Source organism: Vulpes vulpes, chromosome 12 (assembly GCF_048418805.1).
Source record: "Vulpes vulpes isolate BD-2025 chromosome 12, VulVul3, whole genome shotgun sequence".
Taxonomy (NCBI): Eukaryota; Metazoa; Chordata; class Mammalia; order Carnivora; family Canidae; genus Vulpes; species Vulpes vulpes.
Window position 1 is genome coordinate 75029071 of NC_132791.1, and position 11568 is coordinate 75040638.

General features: G+C 48.1%; 6 non-coding genes across 6 annotated transcripts; 4 read left to right on the forward strand and 2 right to left on the reverse strand.

The window, feature by feature from the left end:
* Positions 1–89: 89 nt before the first annotated feature.
* On the forward strand, positions 90–162 carry TRNAM-CAU (transfer RNA methionine (anticodon CAU)). The gene has a single exon. It is a non-coding gene; the product is annotated as a tRNA-Met (tRNA).
* Positions 163–5795: 5633 nt separating this feature from the next.
* Positions 5796–5929, forward strand: LOC112910365 (small nucleolar RNA SNORA70). The gene has a single exon (XR_003233243.1). It is a non-coding gene; the product is annotated as a small nucleolar RNA SNORA70 (small nucleolar RNA).
* Positions 5930–6901: 972 nt separating this feature from the next.
* TRNAM-CAU (transfer RNA methionine (anticodon CAU)) lies at positions 6902–6974 on the reverse strand. Its single transcript has one exon. It is a non-coding gene; the product is annotated as a tRNA-Met (tRNA).
* A 511-nt stretch (positions 6975–7485) lies between these two features.
* TRNAL-AAG (transfer RNA leucine (anticodon AAG)) lies at positions 7486–7567 on the forward strand. Its single transcript has one exon. It is a non-coding gene; the product is annotated as a tRNA-Leu (tRNA).
* Positions 7568–10936: 3369 nt separating this feature from the next.
* Positions 10937–11008, forward strand: TRNAQ-CUG (transfer RNA glutamine (anticodon CUG)). The gene has a single exon. It is a non-coding gene; the product is annotated as a tRNA-Gln (tRNA).
* Positions 11009–11308: 300 nt separating this feature from the next.
* Positions 11309–11413, reverse strand: TRNAL-CAA (transfer RNA leucine (anticodon CAA)). The gene is made up of 2 exons: positions 11376–11413; positions 11309–11354 (listed from the first exon to the last, which is right to left on the reverse strand). It is a non-coding gene; the product is annotated as a tRNA-Leu (tRNA).
* Positions 11414–11568: the final 155 nt, after the last annotated feature.

An 11568-nucleotide genomic window follows, 5' to 3' on the forward strand; every position in this document is an offset into this window, starting at 1 on the left:
TGTAGAGGAAGGTAATCCGGGGAAGAACCGAATTGGAGCAAAGTAAGATCCGCAGTGAACACTTTGTGCTGAGGGCGTCTGTGACACCTGCCTCCTTAGCGCAGTAGGCAGCGCGTCAGTCTCATAATCTGAAGGTCCTGAGTTCGAACCTCAGAGGGGGCAGTTCCGTTTTGAGCTCTTCCTGGGTCAGGAAACTACAGCTTCCCTGCCCTTTTGGGCCCGACGTTATTCTGTCAAAGAGGTTAAGTCTCAACTTTCTCCCACCTGATCGGTAGATCAGTACATATGGATGTTCTTCTTTACTTCTGTGTGTGCAATGACTTATCTTCGTCTCTTTCCAATGAACAAGCTCTTTTGTCCAAGTTCCTCTGATTTCTAGTCCTTCTTAGAACACTACCCTTCTATTGATGCAACTTAGTTCTTTTTTTAAAAATATTTTATTGTATTTAAATTTAATTTGCCAACATCTAGTATAACATACAGTGCTCGAGTGCAGCTTACTTTATTGAAAAAAAATGAATGGACAGATATATGAAATCTGACATTCAGTGTTCTCAGCAGGTCTTGTGGCTCCCTCTTCTCAAATATAGGGTATCTTCTTGCGCTAGATTCTCTGTATAATCTGGTCCTAACCAGACCAGATTGCTCTAGACTCTCTGTATAATCTGGTCCCATCTGTACCTTTAGGGTATCTTCTTACACTGGACTCTCTGTATAATCTGGTTCTTTAGGGAATGCCTCATCCTTATGGGAGCCCTCGCTATTCAGGATCTGTTCCTCTCCTTTGTAGAAACTGTTTTAATTCACCCCAGAGTTTTTTAGGCTTGAAGGACTGACACACAGTAACCAGACGTCAGAGACGTTCCAAGCCAGAACCTGAATATATCATAACCATATTCATGCTTGATCAGTACATTCTCACCTATGTAAAATAAACTCTACCATGGAAATCAAATCTCTGCACCTGTAATAAGAGTAGTGGAAGTAATAAAATATCAATGAGCGCAGCCTGGGTGGCTCAGCGGTTTAGCGCTGCCTGGATCCAGGATCCTGGAGTCCTGGGATCAAGTCCAACGTTGGGCTTCCTGCATGGAACCTGCTTCTCCCTCTGCCTGTGTCTCTGCCTCTCGCCCTCGCTCTCTCTCTCTCATGAATAAAATATCAATGACTATGATATGCAGCAACCATGGTCTGGAGCATTCACCACCAAAAACAAAACCAAGATGATTGATTGATTTTAAAGATTTTATTTATTTATTCATGAGAGACACAGAGAGAAGGCAAAGTCATAGGCAGGAGAAGCAGGCTCACTGCAGGGACCCTGATGTGAGACTCATCCCAGAATTCCGGGACCACATCCTGAGACAAAGGCAGACACCCAACCACTGAGCCACCTAGGTGTCCCAAGATGATTTATTTAAAGTTGTGTTGGAGGGTGTGGTTGGCCCTGGGCAGACGCGGAAACGCAGAATTCTGATCACAGCATGCTATTTTCCTGAATAAGGTATTATTGTAACAATGCAAGTTTAGATGAGAATTTCTAGTTCTACCTAATTTGTATCCTTTACTGAACTTGAATGTCTAAAAAAAGCCTCTGCAGTGTTCATTTACCAACCAATTCTGGGGTAGAGCACTTCTGCTTCACTCAGAGAATTCTACACATGGCCACCCACATTCCTTAAGAAGGGATGTAATAACTTTACTCTGGCCTACTTTTTTTTTTAGCTAAATGAGATCAATAGGCAAAGATTATTACTCTGGGACCATGTGCAGGTTAGTTCTTTTCACAAAGATTTGGACCATCCTACTGTAAAGCTCCCATGTATCCCCCACTATTTTTCCTCACTTTGTAGGGGAGTCACTTCTTCATTGCAGGCTAGAAATGCTTGACCCTAAAGATTTTGCCATCATGTGGTCACCTAGGTCATGTATCCCCGTGGTTTCTGCATAAAAGGACAGCTCTGCAAAAGTGAAGCCAGAGATGGACAGTGGAAACGTTAGGAAATTCAACAGGGAGTTGAATCCTAGGGCCTCAGATTAAAAGTCTGTTGCTCTACCAACTGAGCACCATATCATAGCTGCTTTCCTCGAAATCCTAGTGAGAAAAAAGTATTGGTCCTGAGTCCAAATGTCTTCCTTATTTTATTAAGATTTTTAATGTCTTTATTTTTATTTTTTAAAGATTTTGTTTATTTATTCATGAGAGACATAGAAAGAGAGAGGCAGAGACACAAGCAGAGGGAGAAGCAGGCTCCATGCAGGAAGCCCGACACAGGACTTGATTCTGGGACCCCAGGACCACAACCAGAGCCAAAGGCAGATGCTCAATCGCTGAGCCAGCCAGGCATCCCAGAATGCCTTTCTTTTTAAATTCTGTTCATGTTCCTTTTACTTATTCCCAACTCCATTCCTTCTCCCTTTGTTTTTGTTTTTGTTTTGTTTTTTTGCTTTGTTTTATTTTTCCCTTGACCCTTTGAATATGGCTCCAGACTATTTCTGCCCCCAGGTCATTGGCAAAGAGTAAGTTGCATCCTTGTTTTAATTTTTTTTTAAGATTTTATTTATTTATTCATAAGAGACACACAGAGAGAGGCAGAGACACTGGCAGAGGGAGAAGCAGGCTCCACGCAGGGAGCCCCCGTCTCCAGAATCACGCCCTGGCCTGAAGGAGGCGCTAAACCGCTGGGCCACTGGAGCTGCCCTACATCCCTGTTTTAATTATGTAAGTGATTGTCATGAGATTCATTTCTAATTATGCATTTATTCATGCCACCAGTAAAGGCAAATTTGAGGTGGTCTTCACAACTGTAGTACAATAAGATAAAATGGAAGAAGTTAATGGATTTAAGTCAGGATAAAGGGAGAATAGAGGTAGAAAATTAAGAAAGAAGTATGCATACTATAAATAGTGCCCCCCAACCTCCCACATACTTCCAATAGAGCAGGTTGTAAATGGAGATGACCTCCTCAAGGGGCTGAGAAGAGACTTCTCCCAGAAAGTGTTGTTTAAACTGAGAATGAAAGGCTTCATATAATAAGTTGCGCAGAAAGGTGGCTCCAGCATTCTAGGAGGAGCAAAGAGGACAGCACTTCCAGATAGTTGCAAGCAGGCCTGAAGTGCTGGCAGGCAGAAAGCTTTGGCAAGAACTGGTGGCAAGAAGGGGACAGGAACACGGGGCACATGGAAGACTGACAGGCTCTGAGATTATTATGGCCAGGGGTGGAGAATAGAGACCTCACTCTTGCAGCAATGCAAAGTCACTGGGGATTTTAAGCAGAGAGAAATTACATGATCAGAGGTAATCTTGGAAAGATCATGCTACTCTTGATGGGGGAACAGAGGACTAGCTGATGACAAAGCACATTGACAAGTCCTTGAAACAGGCAGAGGGACCTTCCTCTATGGACTCAACTGCCCCAATGTTCATACTTTGCTAAGGGCAGAAGGCAGTCTCAGCCTGACCCCCAGGAGCCTGTGAGTCTACTCCAACATATACAAATTCCTTCAGAAATTTCCTTGATCTCTAAACCTCCAAGGTACATGTTGACAATCATCCTCCAAGTGCATGGCCCACCGATACACATCTGAAGGGTCTCATGACTCAGGTTTTATTAGACAGTAATAAGGGACCTTTTCCCAAGAATAGCTAGCCCCCTCAAGGTCCTGGGAACCTTGCTTCCAAAATTCCTTTGTGTGTGTGTGTGTGTGTGTGTGTGTGTGTGTGCGTGCTCTTCTTTGCAATTGTATTTCAAGTTCTGTCCAAAACAAGGCCCCAGAACCCCCAGGTTCAAGTATGTCCCCGAGCTTGGTCCACTGCTGCCTTATATTCATGTTTGGGTATTCATTCACCATTAAATCTCAGGATAGAAGATGTGACATAGCAGGACTCCTTCTTCCATGGCATGAGTCCTTTGCTGATTTGAGAGGTAGCAGTGGCAGCCAATGTGGAAAACACACTGGAACTTTTCCTTGGAACTGTGCTGTGGTCAGAAGTGCCTGCCAGGAGCACCATCACCTTTTCCTTGACCCTCCCTCTAGTTTCTGAAGATACAGCAGAAAATAATCTTCTTTGAAGATAGTGGTAACAATTCCAGAAGACAAAACACATGCCACCAATGCATTGTGCTTTCAGATATTCTGGGTTTAATTCAGCTGCCAAATGAGCTGACTGATGCATTCTCCTTGACAGCTAGGTAAGCCCACCTCCTTGAGGAAGCCCACTCTGTTCTTGGTAGCAGTGTTTTCATGGTCTGGGGAGTTACTCTGAAAAAGAAACCACTGAAAATTGTCTTCAGGTGCAGCCTTGCAATGGTTCTCTGCACCAGTGAACTCACTCCATTAATCCTTTGGATGCGTGATGCGTACAATGAAGGCCAAGTAATGTTTATCTGGCACTTCTAAGCCACAAGGTTTCACTTCTAGGCATCTGAGGCACACCCTGTCACACTGCTGCCACCAGGAATCATGTTGGAACCACTCCAGTCGCTTAAACTTGAGCTTTTTTCCTTTCTTCTGCTCCTTCTTGTCCAAAAGCACCTGCTTTGCTTGAGTGGCTTTAAGGGCCTGATAAGCATTTCCCTTTTTCAGGAGATTTTCTGGAACCAAAGGGATCTTCTTTCTTTGCTCTTGCTCTGCCATATTTCCTGAGCAACAACTACTGGCTTCCAAAACTCCTTAGAGAGTATGCTATCCCCAAACCCCTCCCAACTCCCAGGTATATAATCAGCCTCCCTTCACAGGCCCAGGGCACCTGCTCTTCCTACCCACGGGTCCTGTCCCTGTGCTTTAATAAAACCATCATTTTGCCCCAAAGACGTGTCAAGAATTCTTTCTTGGTCATCGGCTCTGTACTTAACCTATATTCCAAAACTTCATCATTCTCACATAAAGAATGGGCCAGAATGGGGCAAGAGATGATGGGGACACAGAGATGGCCACTGTGCCATTGAAGGCCATGCAGATTTGGCCTAGTACCATGTGGCAGTAGGACAAGGGTACAGAGCAAAATGCTGTTCAACTGATTGCATTCAGGTTCCCTGACAAAGGTTTGTGAAATGTCATTGGCAGATGCCCAGCCCCAACATCACAGCGTAGGGTATACAAGAATGGATTGAAGCTGAGAGAGAAGAGATTCACAGGGAAGGACACAGCTTTGACTGGTGTCTGGATTATAGTTGGTTCTCGGTAAATACCTGTTGAACACTTCCTATTGGATAAACTGAAATGTTAAGAGCGAGGTATTAAACATGAATCATGTTGAAGCAGGAGAGCTAGGTTCTTGTCTCACTCAGTCAAAGAATCAATCTCGTGGACAAAAGAGAGTGAGTAAAGCAATAGTTTGATTAAGCAAGGATACAGAGAGAGCTCTGTATCTAAGAGCTCTTCTTAGAAGTGAGAGGAGTTCCGACATGGTTGCCAGCACTGAGCCCCCCACTGACAGTCTTTTTATTTAGAACTGACCAGGGAGCCTGTGGCCTTATCATTCTTGCGATGTCCTGGTTTGAGTAGAGACTGGAGATATCATCTTTTATGGCTTCCTCTTCCTTTTAGGTCTGGCTATTCTTTGTTGGTCACAGGCGACTGTCATAAAAAATATCTTTTCCACCCATACCTAGGGCGGCGTGGTCTGGTTTGTTCCCTTATCTCTTACTTCTCAGCATTTTGGGGACTTTGTTTTGTGAGCCTGATTCCACAGCTCCCTACCTATCTCTCCCTACCTAGCCCTGCCTGTCCCTAACTCATTGTTCATTCTGGAGTAGCGTGTTTATCTTCACTCTTTAAATATCACTTCCTTCTGCAGCCAATTAAGCCGACTGTGCTCTTTCTCCATGGGGGCCCAGTGTGCCATGGTGGCAAACAGTAGCCTCCTTGGTAGTGTATGCAGCCTGTTGATTGTATGGGTTGCCCTAAGGGACCCTGGAGACAGCCCTTTATGGTCAACTTCAAGGTCTGACGTCATGCTATCTCCAATCTAGGCTGCAGACAGGTATGCGAGGTGCCTTTGGGAAGCCCCAGGGCACAGTAGCCAAGTCATCATGTCCATCTGTACCAAGCTGCAGAACAAGGAACATGTGATTGAGGCCCAACGCAGAGCCAAGTTCAAGTTCCCTGGCTGCCAGAAGATCCACATCTCCAAGAAGTGGGGCTTTACTAAGTTTAATGTGGACAAATTTGAAGATACAGTGGCCGAAAAGCGGCTCATCCCAGATGGCTGTGGGATCAAATACATCCCTAATCGTGGCCCCTTGGACAAATGGAGGGCTCTGCATTCATGAGAACCTTGCTCCACCCAAACCCTATTCATGCCCACCAATAAATCCTGCTTCCTGTCAATAAATAAATAAATAAATAAATAAATAAATAAATTTATCACTTGCTATTTGTTCTCTTCTTTTTTCTTTTTGGTGACTTGATGTCCAGTAAACAGTACTAGAGGCAGGAAAAGAAGGACAATGTAACGAGACTGAGGGGGGCATTTTTTTACACATAGGATGTCATTGGTGAGCTGGTGGTAACAAGAAGAATGGTAAGAGAGGACCAATCAGTAATTAATAGAGATGTATTGTGCACCACCCTACAGTCTCCCCATCCCCAAACGGTTTGTCCCTCCTCCTCTCAGCACCCCAGAGCCAGTAAGTTTCTTGACCGTGGTGTCAAACAACTCCAAGCCTATCTGAAGAACATTTTGAAAATCTACTAGCTGTATCTGCAATTGGTATAAGAAAGAACCCGAAGGATTTTGGAGTATTGAATGCTTAGTAGAAAATCACTATTTTGTTACTGAACATACACGTCCCGTTAAACAGCAAATTGCCCGTCAGTCTTCTCAAGCAATTTCCTCCATTGAAAAATAAAAGATACGTTGTACACTTTTACATTGAGAGCAGACGAAAAACGTGCTGCCCCCTCTGAGGCTCGAACTCAGGACCTTCAGATTATGAGACTGACGCGCTGCCGGCTGCGCTAAGGAGGCGGCCGCCTGGGCCCGGCCCCCAGCGCGCCTACCATGGTGACAACCATGTCGTCTCCGACCCCGGGCTGGGGTCTGGACGGTTCCGCCGCGTCGTCCTCGGTTTGCGGGCCGGAGCTGCGCGGGACAAGCATCCCGGCGGGCGCTCAGCGGCCTCTCCCGCGGTCTCGGGGCGGTGCGCACCTGGGCACCCGCGACAGGCGCCGCATCCCGGGCACCTGTGCCTCCCGGAGGCGCTCCCGGGACGCTCCGCCGTGCGGTCGCGGGGCCCTTCCCTCGCTTCTGTCCCTCCTTAGCGGCGGGGCTCGCCCATCGGCGGACGCGCTCGCTCCCTTCTGCCGTCTCAGCTCCTCCGCGCCCGCACCCTCGCCGCGTTGTGGGCGACCTGCGGGGCCGCCGGGGGCGGCGGAGGACGGGCCCGAGTCCCGCGCGAGCCGAGGCCGAGGCCTAGGGGGCTGGGCGCGGCGCGGGGACGCTCAGGTCGGAGAAGTGCAAGCGGCCGTCCGGGGCCGGCGGTAGCGTGGCCGAGCGGTCTAAGGCGCTGGATTAAGGCTCCAGTCTCTTCGGGGGCGTGGGTTCGAATCCCACCGCTGCCAGGGTGCTTTTTGCAGCCCTTTGGCTGTGTACGCGCCCCCGTCACTCGCAGTGTGGACAGTTATCACAGACCAAAGTCTAGGCAGGACCCCCCTAGGGGTTTTCCCAGAGGTCACAGCGCCCGTGCACGCCGCCCCCACCCACTCACGATGGGTCTTCAACTATTTCAATGAGCAAGAAGGTGACGAGCATCTGCGTGTGGTACTGACCCCCCCCATCACTGCAGTTTCACCCCCACAAGCATCCAGCACCAACAGACCTTCCTTTAATTCACTCTTTTATTTTAGAAAATATTTGTTGATCACCTGCTATGTGCCAGGTGCTTTCTCAGGCCGCGCAGATACAGCAGTGCTTACTCAGTACGTTTAATCTATAAACGAAGGAAGAGCGTGGGTGTCCCTGAACCCCCGGTTCCCCTCAGGCCTGCACCCTCGGATTTCACGTTCTCAACCTTCCCTGTGCAAACCCTATCCTGGGGTCGCCCCGCCTCGCTCCTGCTCCAGCCCCGCCTCGCCCCGCCCCTTCCCTCCTCACCCCTCCACGCCCTCTCTCCGCGCCCCCCACCCCCAGAGGCCGCCGCCCCTCCGCGCGCCTCTGTCCCCTAGACTGGGCTCCCCCTGTTCCCGCTCCCAGCACTTCCCTCTGCCCTCAAGCCATCATCCTCGAGGTCTCAGTTTAGAAGCTGTTTTTTCCTGGAAGCCTCCCGGGATCTACCCTTCCGAAATCACCGTTAGCCACGGTGACAGGGAGGAACAGCAAGGTTCCCTGCCCTGGTGCCTGTACGGAAGGCGAGCAATAGCCCCAGGATGGCACAACTCCTGTGCAGTTGTTCAGCTCCTATGAATCACATCTTAGGTATACTGTGGCCAGAACTAAGAATGTAACCGGGTCGTACAACCGCGCAAGGTATGGAAGGACACGCTTCGGATTGCTCCTGGTGTGACAGTGTCGGAGAAGGGGGGGAGGGTTATAAATTTTACCTGACACACTTCTGCCTAAGTTGTTGGAGTGGGTGGAGATTTGTTTCATAAGTCAAATACGTGGATTCATAAATTTATATATGAAGTTTTAAAAATCCCAATCTGATAAACAGCAAAGGAGAAATGCAGGGCGTGGTGCCCTGGCGGGCTTGGCTCATTGCTACCTGCCCCTCTCTGGCAGGGCTGGCAGGCTCCATTACCATTCAGTCCATCATTCGGCATCTACCATGACTTTCGGAAACTTTTGTGTGTAATTGTCTGCTTTTCCTCATGCATTGTAAGATTTGTCAGATACAGAACAGTATTTCTCTTGCTTCCCCATATCAGGAAAACTGAATAAATATTTGTGGCAAATTTCAATGAATAAATACATGAAAGAATAACTTTCTAATTTGTGGGGTAAGCAGTGCATACAGAGTTGAGAACCTGGGAGGACCCTGAGATCTTCAGTCTTATGAAGGGTCAGGCGTTCTGAAGCCCCCATTCTCTGGGAACCTGCAGTGATCTTGGTTGTGGACTGCTGGTTCTGCCACACTGGCTTGCTCTTTCTGTGTTCAGCTCTGCAAGCCATTCTTGGGTAGATCACCAGAGAACAGATGGCTTCTGGATTGTGGGGCCCAGGCATCTGTCCACCCTTCCCAAGATGTTCCCTTAGGTGGTCTTCATTTGTTTGCATTCACCCTGTGATATTTGTTAACCACATGGGCAATCCAAGGGAAAGGTACAGGCTTTTGAATTCCACACTCAAAAATAAACCAACCCATGGCCATCTGCCCTGTTTTCCAGATCTTTACCCACTATCCTTTCCTAGGGAATAAATGTGCTAAGGCTGAAAAAGCAGTCATTTATACCCCCTCCCCCTTGCCTATCCTCAGAGAGTAGTTTAAAGTTAAATAATGGGCTTTTGATGTCCTGGTATCCCTTTAAAACCAGTGGTCATTTTTTTTATTCTTTAAGAAATAAGATTATAGCTCATGGGAATAAAAAGGATCCCACCTGTACTGGGGAGAAAAGACTTGGTTCATTGCTCAGATAGATCTAAGATGGCTTAGGCCGTCTTTGAAGGCCAGGAGAGACTCATGGACATGGAATGGAGAAGTGTGTGTGTATAAACAGGAGAACCTCACAGTTACCTGGCCAAAAGTCTTCGTTTCACTGCTTCTCTCCCCACCATGTTTCTTGGGCAGCTATTTAGTGACAGGTACCTTGCTTGGTTGGAGGTCTAGCAAAACGATGAGTTGCAGAAAATGATTCAGGGATGCCTTCGCAATTCAGCCTTGGGAGACTCACTGAGGCATATTGAGAACAGGTGGTCAAGACTTCATATTTAGCTTAAGTGAGGAGCAATTTATACTTGGGTGTGGCTTCCAGCCATGTTGTATATATGATCTCTTTGCTATGTGTTGTTCTTACACTTACTAGGTAAACAATCATGTTATCCTAATGAAGTTAAGATTTGGAAAAAAAAAATAGGTGAGTATGCGCAGCACTACGGTGTCGACTTGTGTTCATCCACACTGGAGGACACCTATTTATGGTTACATTTGAACACTAGAATGTCCACCTGGGAGCTGTGACCCAGAAAGGACAAAAACAAACAAAGCAAAACAAAAGATGCAACAGCCATCCCCCTCACCCTTGTCAGATTTAGCCCAAGGAAGGAAGGCAAAGGAAACCCTCCCAAAGGTCTAACACTGGGCTATCCCACTGAATATTCACACACTCCTTTTATCTGTGCCCTCAAGAAACACGCATTGGTTAAGCTTCCATTAGTCCCAGACTTGTGGTGTCAAAGAGGAAAGGGACCGGCGGGCACTTGGTACTTTTTGGAGTGGGGCCACAGATCTTCGGGTTTGAAACCCAGAATTACAACTGAGCAGGAAAGCACCTGGACAACGCAGGGTCGCCCTGGAAGGGTCTGCAGGTACTTTGAGTAAGTGAAGCTACAGAGAGGAAATGTTCTATATTTCCTTTCTCTCTTTGGAACCGTGAGATGAAAATCCAACTTGCCTTTGCGTGGGTCAGAAATGAAGGCTAAATCAAAACCAGCAAAAGAATATCCTCAGAACCCTTCGCTGCCCCTGTCCCGGGAATTAGGTGCGGTGGAAGCCCCTCCCACCACCTGTCACCCATCTGACGCTCCATCGCCTTGAGGCTGGAAAGTGCACGGATTTTCCACCCGCCCCACGACCGCCAAAAAATGCCCTCTTAGACTAAAAAAAAAAAAAAAAAATCAGGAAGAAGAGACAGAGCTTTTGTTTAAAGTGGTGCCTCGTTCTTCACGTGTATTCCGTACAGCTCTCACTTACACACACACACACACACACACACACACAAGGGTACAACGGAGGAGATTTCAGATGGACAGTGTGAACACGCGCCCTCGAGTGGGGTTCCATGGTGTAATGGTTAGCACTCTGGACTCTGAATCCAGCGATCCGAGTTCAAATCTCGGTGGAACCTTTCCTTTTGTCCTTCCCATCTTCGCTCTGGGCCCTTAGATTTTTGAGGGGCTGGAGCAGGTCCCCGGGATGGGGACCGGCTGTGTGGCTCCCGCGTCCCAGCGTCCACGTCCCGGATCCACGCGCGCCCGGGCAAGCGCCTGCGATGGACAGAGGGTGCGGGAGGGACGTGGTCCCCGGTTACTGTCACCGAGGCGGGGAAGGAAAGGGACAGCCTCCCTAAGGCCCGGCTTCGGGGTCGCAAAAGGAAAAGCAGAAGACAGAGGAGAACAGCTGAGATCGGAGGCGGGCAAAAAGGGCGTGTCAGAAGTGGGATTCGAACCCACGCCTCCATGCGGAGACCAGAACCCTCCTTCGAGGAAGCGGAGCTTGAGTCTGGCGCCTTAGACCACTCGGCCATCCTGACACCCGGAAGCCCGGGCCCCAAATGGACATAATCTTCCATTGTTATAAATGAGCAGCCAGTATAACCCACGAGAATCCTCTGCAGGTTAGGATCCAGCCGAGGAGCGAGGATGGACTGACTCGCTTTCCCGGCGGAGCAGGAACTTGGACTCTCCA